Source organism: Halichoerus grypus, chromosome 6 (assembly GCF_964656455.1).
Source record: "Halichoerus grypus chromosome 6, mHalGry1.hap1.1, whole genome shotgun sequence".
NCBI classification, from domain to species: Eukaryota; Metazoa; Chordata; class Mammalia; order Carnivora; family Phocidae; genus Halichoerus; species Halichoerus grypus.
The window spans coordinates 92,269,583-92,282,956 of NC_135717.1; positions in this window are offsets into that span (position 1 = coordinate 92,269,583).

Sequence of the window (13,374 nt, forward strand, 5' to 3'; positions counted from 1 at the left end):
GATATAATTCACTCCTGCTATGACATAAAGAGGTAAGCTTAATATGCAAAATGATGAGTCTTTCAAACTTTTAACCATTTTTCCCTACTACAAATCCCTGCATTACTTTCTTCCCTTTTTCTTTCCCCATCTGTATAAGTATAAATTGGAGGGTTGAGAAAAGAGTACAACAACAAATACAAGAATTCAACCTTGTCTACTAAATTTTGAGGCCCAGGTAAAGGAGTTCCATTTCTAAGCTGGGTTGACCAAGGGTATAACATGCTTCTTAAAAATGCATTTATTAGGGCGCCTGGGTGGCTCAGTCATTAAGTGTCTGCCTTCAGCTCAGGTCATGATCCCGGGGTCCTGGGATCAAGCCCCATATCAGGCTCCCTGCTCGGCGGGAAGCCTGCTTCTCCCTCTCCCACTCCCCCTGCTTGTGTTCCTTCTCTCCCTGTGTCTCTCTCTGTCAAATAAATAAATAAAATCTTTTAAAAAAATGCATTTATTAGGGCACCTGGGACGGTCAGTTGGTTAAGCATCTGTCTTCGACTCAAGTCATGATCTCAGGGTCCTGGGATCGAGCCCCGTGTCAGACTCCCTGCTCTGCGGGGGGCCTGGTTCTCCCTCTCCCTCTACCTGCAGCTCCCCTGCTTGTACTCTCTCTCTCTCTCTGTCAAATAAATAAATAAAAATATTTTTAAAAATAATAAAATAATAAAAATGCATTTATTTAACAAACATTGAGTAACTGCCACTTTTTATTAAAGCTATGTTGGGCTTACAAGGTCAACAATTAAATAAAGAATTTTTCTGCCTTAATGAATCTACAGTCTACTAAGATGTAAATTGAAATGATTATAATTACAGTAAACATGATCATGGTTAAAATAGGGCTCTAACCAAAGGCTGGGGAAAACAGAGCAGTGGATGGAAAAGTCTTCAAAAAGTAGGTAAAGCTTGAAACATAAGCAGGACACAACAGAGGAAAGAAAGAGTGATTGGGGATTAGGGAGATGTATCTGTTCCAAAAGAAGAAATAGACTCTGTAAAGAAAAAAAAAAAAAAAAAAAGGCAAGAGAAAGTATGGCAACTTGTGAGATCAACAAAGTAATAGCTAAAACAAATTTTTCCTTTCATTACAAATTCTTTAAAAAAATTAAAAATAAGCTATGTTCTCTCTTTAATCCATGCACCTATATTAAAAGTAACAAGTAATTATTTTTTTATTAAGGAAGTTTACGGGGCACCGGCTCAGTCGGTTAAGCGTTTGCCTTTGGCTCAGGTCGTGATCCCAGAGTCCTGGAATCAAGTCCCACATCGGACTCTCTGCTCAGCAGGTAGTCTGCTTCTCCCTCTCTCTCGCCCCCTTTCCCCTGCTCTTGCATGCTCTCTCTCTCTCTCTCAAATAAATAAATAAAATCTTTTTTAAAAAAAGGAAGTTTACCAGCTGATTTATTATACTATGGAACTGAATGTTTTCCCCTCTATTTGGAGAAATTCTATTCTTATCTTCTTAAGAAAGTTCTGATCACTGTCTTTAGGGAATTTAGTATATCTACTGATAGGAAAGAAAAACTTAACTTCATAGTATGCATGATATTGAAAATATTATATAGATGGTTATCAAAATACCTGCATTCTTACACCATATCCTCCTCCTCTCCACTTCCATTGAATTCCAAAAATAAATCTAGTAAAAAGGCAGCCTAGTGTTGGAGTAGAGTGAAGTTATAAACCTGAACAGAGAGAATATAGTTAGGAACATACTTTTCTTAAAGATTTTATTTATTTATTTGACAGAGAGACACACTGAGAGAGGGAACACAAGCAGAGGGAGTGGGAGAGGGAGAAGCAGGCTTCCCGTGGAGCAGGGAGCCCGATGCGGGGCTCGATCCCAGGACCCTGGGATCATGACCTGAGCCGAAGGCAGACGCTTAATGCACTGAGCCACCCAGGCGCCCCAGGAACATACTTTTCTAAGAAACAGAGTGTCTATATATTTTTTTGGTCTCAGGTAAAGGTGGCTAAAATATTAATATTCTGATAGATATTATTTATACTACATAGAATCCTCTCACTTTTCCCTAAATAAATACTTATTCACAACCAAAACAAAATTATTTTATTACTTAATTCATTTATTGAATGAACAAAAATTTATTGAGTGTCTCTACTACGGGCTTGGCACTATTTTCAGTGCTAGGAACGTATTAGTAGACAAAGTATTTGTAGATTCTGCTCATAGGAGATGGACATTAAATATTAAAAAATAAGAAACTAATTACATACCAGGTGTTCATTAATGCTATAATTTTATCGGTTTAATTTTTGTTTCTCTGAGGTCAAGTTAACCAGCCCTTCTCACCTAATCTCATTTCCCTGTAATTTAGAATAGATGCAGAGTTTCTCCACCAAAAGTTTCAGAGTCAGAAGGGTGGAGTGATTAAAAAAATCTCCAAGGAGAGGGCGCCTGGGTGGCTCAGTTGGTTGAGCGACTGCCTTCGGCTCAGGTCATGATCCTGGAGTCCCTGGATCAAGTCCCGCATCGGGCTCCCTGCTCGGCGGGGAGCCTGCTTCTCCCTCTGACCCTCCCCCCTCTCATGTGCTCTCTCTCTCTCTCATTCTCTCTGTCTCAAATAAATAAATAAAATCTTTAAAAAAAAAAAAATCTCCAAGGAGAAATAATATCTTTGTTCCATTATACTATTCTAGAACCTTGAAAAGATGGGCTACTTCCCATCTCATTTTCTGTGTCTTTCATAATCTAAACCAGACATGAATGGTGTACATAGACAAGGAGAAAACAAAGAAATACATAGAAATACAATATTATTTATTAATATAGATCCAGGTCCTAAGTATATTAGCAAGTCAAATCCAGAAATGTTATTTAAAGAGCCAAGTGTCCTAAGCTAGTAGAATTTATTCGAAGAATGACAAGTTGATTGAACGATGGGAAATTTGGTAGAATTTTCCAATGCATTACCAAGATAAACGAGGAAAAACTGTATGAATAACATGTTCCCAAAAGCATTTCATGAACAGCCACTTAAACAAACAAACAGGGGTGCCTGGGTGGCTCAGTCAGTTAAGCATCTTAGTCTTTTTTTTTTTAAGACTTATTTATTTATTCTGAGAGAGAGAGCACGTGAGTGGGGCAGAGAGGAGCAAAGGGAGAGGGACAGAATCTCAAGCAGACTCCCCACTGAGCACGGAGCCCACGTGGGGCTCAACATGGGGCTCGATCCCACAACCCTGGGATTGTGACCTGGAATGACCTGGAATCATCACCTGAGCTGAAATCAAGAGTCAGCCACTTAACAGACTGTGCCAGCCAGGAGCCCCAAGTGTGGGCCTCTTGATTTTGGCTCAGGTCATGAACTCAGGGTTGAGGGATAGAACCCTGTGGCAGTTACTACTCCACGTGGAGTCTGGTTGTCCTTCTCCCTCTCCTCCTCCGCCATTGCCCCCCACTCCCATGTGCTCTCTCTCTCAAATAAATAAATAAATAAAGTCTTAAAAAAAAAATAAACAAGCAAACAGATATAGGGGATTTCTTAACTTGATTAAGTTTATATTTTTTTTTAAATCTAAATATCAGGAAAGAGGGCACATATTGAATGGAGTACTGGGTGTTATACGCAAACAATGAATCATGGAACACTACATCAAAAACTAATGATGCAATGTATGGTATTAACATAACATAATAAAATAAAATTAAAAAAACTAAATATCAGAAGAATAAATACCTATAGAATTATTACTCTTAATATTCCTCTAAAAAAGTATTTTGTTAATTTTAGCATATAATTGGTAGTCCTATTCAACACAATGAGCGGAAGAAATACACATATGAAAAAGGGGAGAAAAATGTTTATGATCTACAAATGGTATTTTTCCTTAACTATATTATCTACATTATTAGCACACATAAGACCATTCAGTAAGATGGCCAGGTAAAAGATAAACATAAAAACAGTAATTCCAAATGATAAAAATAACGTTTATCACAGTGTATAACAGGTAATTTTTAAAATGTTTTCCAGGTATACTACATTTAATCCTCTGAGAAACTTCAGGTAGGTACATTATTAACTTCTAATATAATAGAAACTCAGTCCTTTTCACAAAGAAAGGAAAAAAAGAAATAAAAAGAATAAAACTAAGAAAGAATGTATAATATTTATATGATGAATTCTCTGTTTACTGAGGTTTATAAAACAATATTTGAATACATGGACAAACATAAAAACAAAGACCCAATGTTGTAATTATTACCAAATTAATCTAAAAGTAAAATGCAATGACAATTAATAATAATAACCAACAAAGATGGTTCAATTGAATGTAGAAAGCTTATTTGGGAAAAGAAAATATGCAAGAATAATCGAGAAATTTTTAGGTAAAAGAGTAACAAAATACCTCTCATGAACCAAATAATACTAAAAAATAATTAAATACTATTTTATTAGAATGGGATTGATATACTAATTAATAGAATAGATTTTTGAGTAGAGAAACTGAGTGAACAGAAGTTTATTTTATTATGAGTATAATTATTTTTGATACATGTTATCTTTTAATTGTGCTGATGCTATTAGAAAAAAATCATAGAATAATAACTTATGCGTGTACCTCATACCATGCAGAAAAATAAGTTATGAATATTAAAAATCTTAAACTAAGAGAAGTTTACATAGCCTTTGACATATATATGATAATCTTTCAAATAAGTGTAGGGAGAGAAAAGTCTTCTTCAGAAAAAAATCCAAAGACATAAAGAAAAATAAAAACAAAAAGACCCCAATCTAATGACTTCATAATTGATGTTTAAGTGTCAGTTATGTTAGTCCCATGGGATTATTGACCAAGGTGTGTGAATTTGTAGATTTATTAATAGCAAAATAAGTATCTAGATATAAATGGATTTTTTTAATCAGAATTGAGGTATTTTTTTCACCTCAAATTATACACCATGTTACTGAAGGAAATAAAGTTCTAGCAGAAAACAAATGTTTTTAAAATGGAATTACTTCTGGATACTTTCATGTGATAATATGGAAATTTTTCATGAAACAGTAGCTTTTTTTTTTTTAAGAAGAAAATGGTATTCTTCTAATCTCACAAAGCACGTTTTTAAACAGCTAACAGATTTAAACTACATCGAGAGTGTTCAGGTGTTTCCACATTATGTTGGGGTTAGGTAAGCAATCTAGGGGGAAAATTTACGAAAAAAAAGAACATTTGATTGCTAAGCTCTCTCCTGTTCCAAAAGCACTTTATGCCATGTATCATGACATAAATAGGACAGATAGCATTCTCAACCAAAGATTAGAAGCAATTTCTCTGCAATCACAAATCCTCCAAATCTCTTGCAAAGAAATTATTCAGATCGGGACATTTGCATAACCAAATAATGAAGCTATTGCAACTGTTACAAAACCTCTACTAATATTAATAGTGGCTAACATACACAAACTTCTATTCAATATTTTTTTGGCTATAATATATCTTAGAACTAATAATTGCTTAGTTCATCAATTTATATTCTAGCAGTTTGCTCATTACATTTGCCCACATACATTTCTTTTTGGTATGTGTGATTCCTTTTTGATGGATTGGCTATTTATCTGAACACATATACGAAACAGATTGCTATGTAACAAAACTACTCCCACACTGTTTGGTCTGGGAAGACTATTTTTAGAGTCTACGCCTATTTATGGTTATAGTTCTTGGCTTATAGCCTCTCCGGTGTCTTTGCTTAAAATTTAACAAATCAATCTGAATACTGAACACCAACCTAGTCTACAAACTGCAACTAATCCGGGTTTATCTCTTCTTTTTCATCTCCTCCCCTTTGTGCCCCAGCCCCCTTCCTCTTGGTGTGAATGTGTCTCTCGCTTGCTTGCTTGCTTGCTTGCTTGCTTGCTTGCTTCCTTTATTTTTGGCTGCTTTTAGGAGCTTTCAGATGATTTTATTTATCAGCAGTGTTCTAAAACTTCACAACGTTATTTTCTGGTTCATGTCATTGTTTTCATTCATTGTACTGTCACTCATTTGGCCCTCTCAATCTAGAGATCCCTAATTCTCAGTTATAGGAATTGTTCTTGTATTATCCTTTAACAATTTATTCAACTCTATCTTACGTGTTCTTCCTGGTTGAAACATTAATCAGATTTCGAAATTACAAGATTGATTTGTAAAGAATGACATCTTCTCTCCTATTGACCTGTTCTATATCTTTAACTTCTCCTTTATAGCTTATTTCATAGATTATACCTTGAGTCTAGATAATATAAAAATACATACACACACACACAAAATTTTTAAGAGTGCTTTCTTCTTTGCTACTATTGTATTGAAATACCATAAACATTAATTTCAATTTAAAGAAAAAGATAAAGTTTGATACATTCTGCAGTAGAACTTGAATATATAATCCCTATCATAATTAACTTCACCTTTATGAACCAGTATTGTTCTAAATTACACTGTAATACATAATAAATACATGAGTTTTACTACATGATATATGTGTGTGTATGAATTTCAATTAAACAAGGTAAAGAGGCTTATATCATTCCCAAACAATTTTAAAAACTCAGTTGACATCATTAATAGAATTGACCTATGACAATTACGCCTTTATAATTCTAATCACTTTTAGAACAAGTTTTGGAAGATAATCTTTCATTTCAGTATCATATTCTAAAGAAAAATTTTATTCAATATGTAATGTTAGTAATTGACTAAATTACATGGGCCTGTTTTTTTTTTTTAAAGAAAAATAATGAATACCTCACCAATTTGCAAAGGATTTCAAAGCATGTGTGAGATTAAATAATTGAATGCCTCTGCTAATTTTTCTCAGCATGTATACTTATAATTGCAATTATCTTTTCAAGGTAAATGATTCAGTATTTATTTTACTCTTTTAAATTATCCTTGAGGTGTTTATTGTTTCATAAGGTTTTAGTTTCCTGCAACGTTTATAATAGTTGAAACATGATAGCTAATAGTAATTACAACTCAGCTATTTGCCCTCTTTCTCTTCTCTAAAAATGTCTGTCAGTCTTCCTGTGGATGCTGGTAATTTTCTTTGAAGCCACTTTAGTTTTTGTCAGAAGTTTGCAAGTTGACTAAAATTTTAGTTAGCTCTTAGCTCTTTCCTAATCTCTTGAAGTTGGTCAGTAGAACAAAAGTGACTATGGTCTTGAAAAAGAGTCCTCCTCTATAATGCAGCAGCTCTAACAGGAAGCTTGAGGGAGCAATGCCTGGTTTACTTCACTGAGTGCACATTCTGCAGAAATAGGAGTTTAGAAGGCTGAGCAATACAGATGTGAGAAGGATACGTTACTCATACTTTCTCAACTCCTTTCACTACCCTTTAGAAATAAATATTCCAAAATTAAATTTTCAGAATTCAAGCTGAATCTTACAATTAAATGGAATTGAATGAATAAAAAGTATGATTCCTCTGAAAGACTGTTATAAATAGACCTCAAAATATGTAATGGTTCAAACAGAAGAAAAGTATATTTCCTGCTCACATAAAATACTAAATACGTGTTCCTGATCAGTGAAACAGCTCTCATCCAACATCTTCAATGCCTGGTTTCCAAACATCCTGCCCTGGGGCAGTGGAAAGGGAAGGAACATGACAAATCCTGTGTGGGAGGTTTTGGGAGGCTAGCCTGGAATAGGTGCACTTCACTTCTGTCCACATAAACCTGAATCATAAATGAAATATCATCTCTTTGGCTCCTCTTGGGTCTCAAAAGTGCTAGCCTTTGGACTGGAAATTATGCCATCAGTTCTGGTTCTTGGGCCTTCAGGCTTGGACGGGAACTACATTGATTCTCCTGGATCTCCAGCTCACTGACTATAGATCTTAGGACTTCTCAGCCTCCATAGTCATATAAGCCAGTTTCTTATAATGTCTATATTATTTGTACATTATTTGTATATATATGCACATTTCTTTATATATAATATTATATATTATTTTTATATAACTTATATATTATCTTTATATATAATATATTATATATTTACATAATGTATAATTATATATATTTATATACATATACATAATGTATAAATTATGTGTATATATATATAAATACATATTTCTAGATAGATGATAGATAGATAGATAGATATCAGGTCCTATTAGTTCTATTTCTGTGAAGAACCCTAATGCAATTTCCAAGAATTAATTTTATTTTCTCTAATAGCATATTTCAAAATGTAATTTGCTCAGGGTTATGCAAAGAGTAAACAGTGAAGCAGGTTGGCTTAAAGCCTGCAGGCTTTCCACTATAACACACCACCGTCCACCACAAATCTCTCCTTTCCCTGCTCATTTGCTCTTATGTGAGACAGACTTTTCCCTTTTCTTTTTTTTTTTGCAAGATTTTGATACCTATGCTCTAGCCTCAATGATGTTATTCCAACAGGTTTATGATACATGTTTATATTTGACTTTTTTTTCTTGCCTCATCTCTTTGGTTATTTTTTCAAAAGTTGAGCCCATTAGAGAACTATCCTTTTATATTCATAAACATAAAGTCATGGTTAATTTTTAAGATATCCTTCTATTTTCTTTCTCATTTGACTTCTCGGTTTGGTGGTGGTTTTGGTAGTGGTGGTGGTAGTCAGCCAGGGTCTCTCTCGGTTCTTGGATGACCCCATACTTCCTTGTTACTTGGCTTTGTCCATATGCCCTTGCAGATAGATAGATAGATAGATAGATAGATAGATAGATAGATAGATGATAGATAGATAGATGATAGATAGATAGATAGATAAATAGATAGATACTGATCTTGTGTTTGTGTGTATCTTATATATATTTATCTTGTAACATAATTATAGGACAAATATTCCATCATTTGTACCATATTCTAGTAATTAGAAGCAAATTATAGACCCTGCCTGCACTTACATAAGATAAGACTCACTGGGGATCACCTTAGCATGTATCTGTCATGTGCCCTAACTCTGTATTTGATGCTTGTTCTGAACAAAGTATATATTTTGTTTTATTTACAGATGTAAGAATTAATGGTGGTGATTAGATCACATTTCACATTAATAAATAAGCAGGTGTGGACATGACTATTGTTTAATGTGTTCCATATAATTCTGAGTCAGTACTCTCCATATAATCCCATTAGCAGTTTTGTCTTGGAATTTTTATCCTAAGAAAATGAATTAATAAGCCAGCATTTGAAAAGTGAAGTATTTTTATTTGCATTATTTCATTAGACAGGCTCACTGGCTGTGAGTGCTTCGGACAATGAAATAAGCATATACTATCTTTCTTGTTCGTTCCCACTGGGTTAAGTCATCTACTTTGAAAATAAAAGGGCAGAGCTACCTTCATTTCAAAAGATCAAGAAATAAACGTTGAGTGCCTACTATGCGCCAGGAATCATACTAAGGCATTCACAGTAAGAAAGGAAAATGAATAAAATCATCCATCCTCTGCCCTTGAAAAGTTTTCGTTTTAGTGAGGAAGATTTAATTTTATATATCAAGTATAAATTGAGGTAGGCACAGGGTGCCATGGGTAACCAGATAAGAGAAACCTAACTAAATTCTACAGGGTAGATGTAATAGGCAGAATAATGGACCCTTAAGATATCAGGTTCTAATTAATCTGCCTGTAAATGTTAAATTATAGGGGGGGGAAGCATTTGCAAATGTAATTAAGAATCTTGAGATGAGGAGATTACCCTAGATTATTGGAGTGGGCCCTAAATGGGACCACAAGCATCCTTGTAAGAAAGAGGCAGAGAAGTATTTGACACAAAAGAGAAGACAATGTAACCACAGAGACAGAAACTGGAGTGATGTGGCCACAAGCCAAGGAATGCTGGCAGCCAGCAGAAGCTGGAAGAAGCAAGGAATGGATTCTCCCCTAGAGATTCTGAGGGAGCAGGACCCTGCCGACTCGTTGATTTCAACCCAGTGAAGTGGATTTTGAACTTTTGACCTCGGGAACTGAAGGAGATACTTGTATGTGGTTTTACGCCACAAGCTTTGTGGTAATTTTTTACAGAAGCCATAGGAAACTAGTAGAGAAGGTTACAGACAGAGAGAACAGCTTGACCAGTCATGAAGGTAGGAGGTGGGTGATAGATACTGGGCATTGAAGTACCTCTCCATTACTTGAGAGCAAAAAATGAGTAGAAATGGTGGGAATTGGGGCTCATTCACAAGACCAAGTGAAATTATGATGGCCTTATGTGGCATGCTAAGCACTGTGTCCTAAAGGACATCAACAGTTATCAAGAATTTTTAAGTAGGAGGGAGGCCTAGCTGGCTCAGTCAGTAGAACATGGGACTTTCGATCTCGGGGTTATAGATTTGAGCCCCACGTTGGGTGTAGAGATTACTTAAAAATAAAAAACCTTTAAAAAAAAGAATTTTTAAGTAGGAGAGTAATGCATTATTATTAAATGCTCCATTCTGGAAAGTAATATAAAATATCTTGAAGTAGAGAAATCGAGGAGCTAAGAGAAGCTAAATAAGTAGAAACAGCAACAGCTGTTATAAGGCTATTTGGCACTCTGAAAGGGTCTGAGTTAGGGTGGCAATGAGATCAAGGGAATATTGTTTGGAGAAATACTTACCCAATAAAAGTTTTAAAATCAGCAGGATTTGGTGATGGTTTGTCTGGGAAGGTGGTATGAGAAAGAGAGACTAAACCTAAAGATGAGTACCAAGTTAGGACTTAAAATGATTAAGTTGATAGCAGTGTCATTACCTGAGTATTTACTGTTGTTTAATTTCACTATGAGAAGCAGGTGCAAGGAGCAAATGCTTCCAGTTTTGGACATGTTAGGTTTGAGACATCCTTGGGGGCGTCCAGTAAGGAGCTGACTCTACACACCTAACATGAGAAAAGCAGCAGAACTGTTGGGGAAAGAAGTTCATCTTATCAATACACTTTCAGTGCAGAGTGAAGCTTGTTTTTATGACAGGGAATGGAAATTGATATGTGATTTTCTGAAAAAAAAAAAAACCCACTTCGATCTCTAGAGAAGAGAGAAAGCTATTTACATAGACTTCTCCACATTTGGTTTTTTAGATGGCTTCTTAAGCCAAAATGCCTTAGATATTTTGGAAATTCTAAAAAAAAAAAAAAAAAAAAAAAACACTAAATAAAATATTTCTGTTTATTTTAACAACCCATAAATAAGCGTTATAGATTATATTTGTCCCAGTTTGTAGGTGTGCAGTCTGAGGCTCAGAGGGGATTTTAAGTATGCAACCCAAAGAAATACTCTTAGTAAGTAGAACCTAGAATTTAAGTTAGTTTCTTTGTTACATAATTGTTTTTTCCTCTGTACCTTGCTATCTCTTGCTTTTAATATACCTCTTCTCAAAGCTAAAGGATTCTTATTCCCAGCATTTGTTGAAGCTGATTTTTTTAATCAGCTTGTGGTGCCATATAACAAAACTGAAAATGTTACCGAAATTAATTTTCAAAACAAATTCCAGTCCTATAATGTATAGCCCAGCACGAAGTATACCGTAGGTGTTCCAAAATGCCATGTATTAATTGTTGGCTGACAATTTTGATTGCACACAATCAAACCGAGATTAATTACTAAATTTTCATTTTAATAGATGATATGTGTAAAGTCAAAGTATTATTACAACTTTTAGTACAAAGAAATCTTCTGTCTCTGATAGACTTGTTTTTTTATTTATCTAAGCAAAGACTTGGTCTCTGTCACTCTAATAATTGAATTCTTCCCAGAGGAACTCCAGCTGAGAACAGACACCTCCCCATTAGAATATGAAGTAGAATTTCCTTTTTCAAATCTGTTTAATTTTGTGGTCCTTATTCTCACACTTGTTTTTCTTATTCAGTGGTGACAATGTTTAGCTATGTTCTTCCCTAGTTGCTAAGGGAACTGTATTTTGTCCAGAATCTTTGAAAATACATTCACAGAAAGTACACTTGATTAAGAACCATGTTCACAATTTTCTTCCTCAAGAATGATTTTTTTTTTTCACATCACCAATGCCTCGGTTGGTTTTTTGCCCTATATGGGCACATATTTAAAAACCATCTCCACAACTAGTTTAGTTCCTAAGAACTTGGATTTGTTTCCACTATTTCCTGTCCACCAGATTTAAAGTTGTAATAGTGACCGTTCGGGGAATTCAAGTTGAGCATCGGGCTCCCCTGGACTTTAGGCCTGGACAGGCCTGCTGCTCCTTCAGGGACTCATCTTTGGAGCTGCCCAACTCCATCCCAGCCCAGCATACTCCTCAGTCTGGGGTGCTCTATTCTTTAGTGATTATTGATATCAAGTAAGCTTTAATACATCAATCAAGACATGCTGAATCTGAACAGAGTTAATATACACAAGCATACCTCAGAGATATTGTAGGTTGGGTTGGTTCCAGGCCACCACAATAAAGCAAATATCACAACAAAGTGAATCAAAGTCATTTTGGGGGGTTAAGATTTTATTTACTTATTTGAGAGAGAGCAGGAGTTGGTGGGAGGGACAGAGGCAGAGGGAGAAGCAGACCCTTACCCCACCCCCCACCAGCTGAGCAAGGAGCCCGATGCGGGACTTGATCCCAGGATCTCGAGATCACCTGACCCCAAGGCAGATGCTTAACTGACTGAGCCACCCAGGCGACCCTCAGAATGTATTTCTAAAGAAAAGAAGCTAAAATGAAAAAATAACACGGAAATTCTTGCTTTAAAAATCATTACTATTTATTCCTTAAAAATTTTTTAAAGGATTTTATTTATTTATTTCAGAGAGAGAGAGAGTGTGTGAGCAGTGGGAGGGGTAGAGGGAGAGGAACAAGCAGACTCCCCACTGTGTGGGGAGCCCAATGTGGGGCTTGATCCCAGAATCCCAAGATCATGACCTGAGCTTAAGGCAGGCGCTTAACCAACTAAGTCACCCAGGCATCCCAAATCAAAGTAATTTTTGGTTTCTCAGTACATTTAGAAGTTATGTTTACACTACGCTGTAGTCTATCAAGTGTGCAATAGCATATCTAAAAAACATGTGCATGCTTTAATTAAAAATACTTATTGCTGAAAATGCTAACCATCATCTGAGCTTTCAGTGAGTCATAATCACTGATCACAGATCACCATAATAAATACAATAATAACAATAAGGTTTGAAATATTGTAAGAGTTACCAAAACTTGATACAGATACAAAGGGAGCAAATGTTGTTGGGAAAAAGAGCGCCAATAGACCTCCTTGGGACAGGGTTGCCACAAAGTTTCAATTTATAAAAACGCAGTATCTGTGAAGTACAACGAAAGGAGGTATGTCTGTAGAAACAAAAAATGTTGAAAAATGTCCAAGACAACCATACATGGTACTAG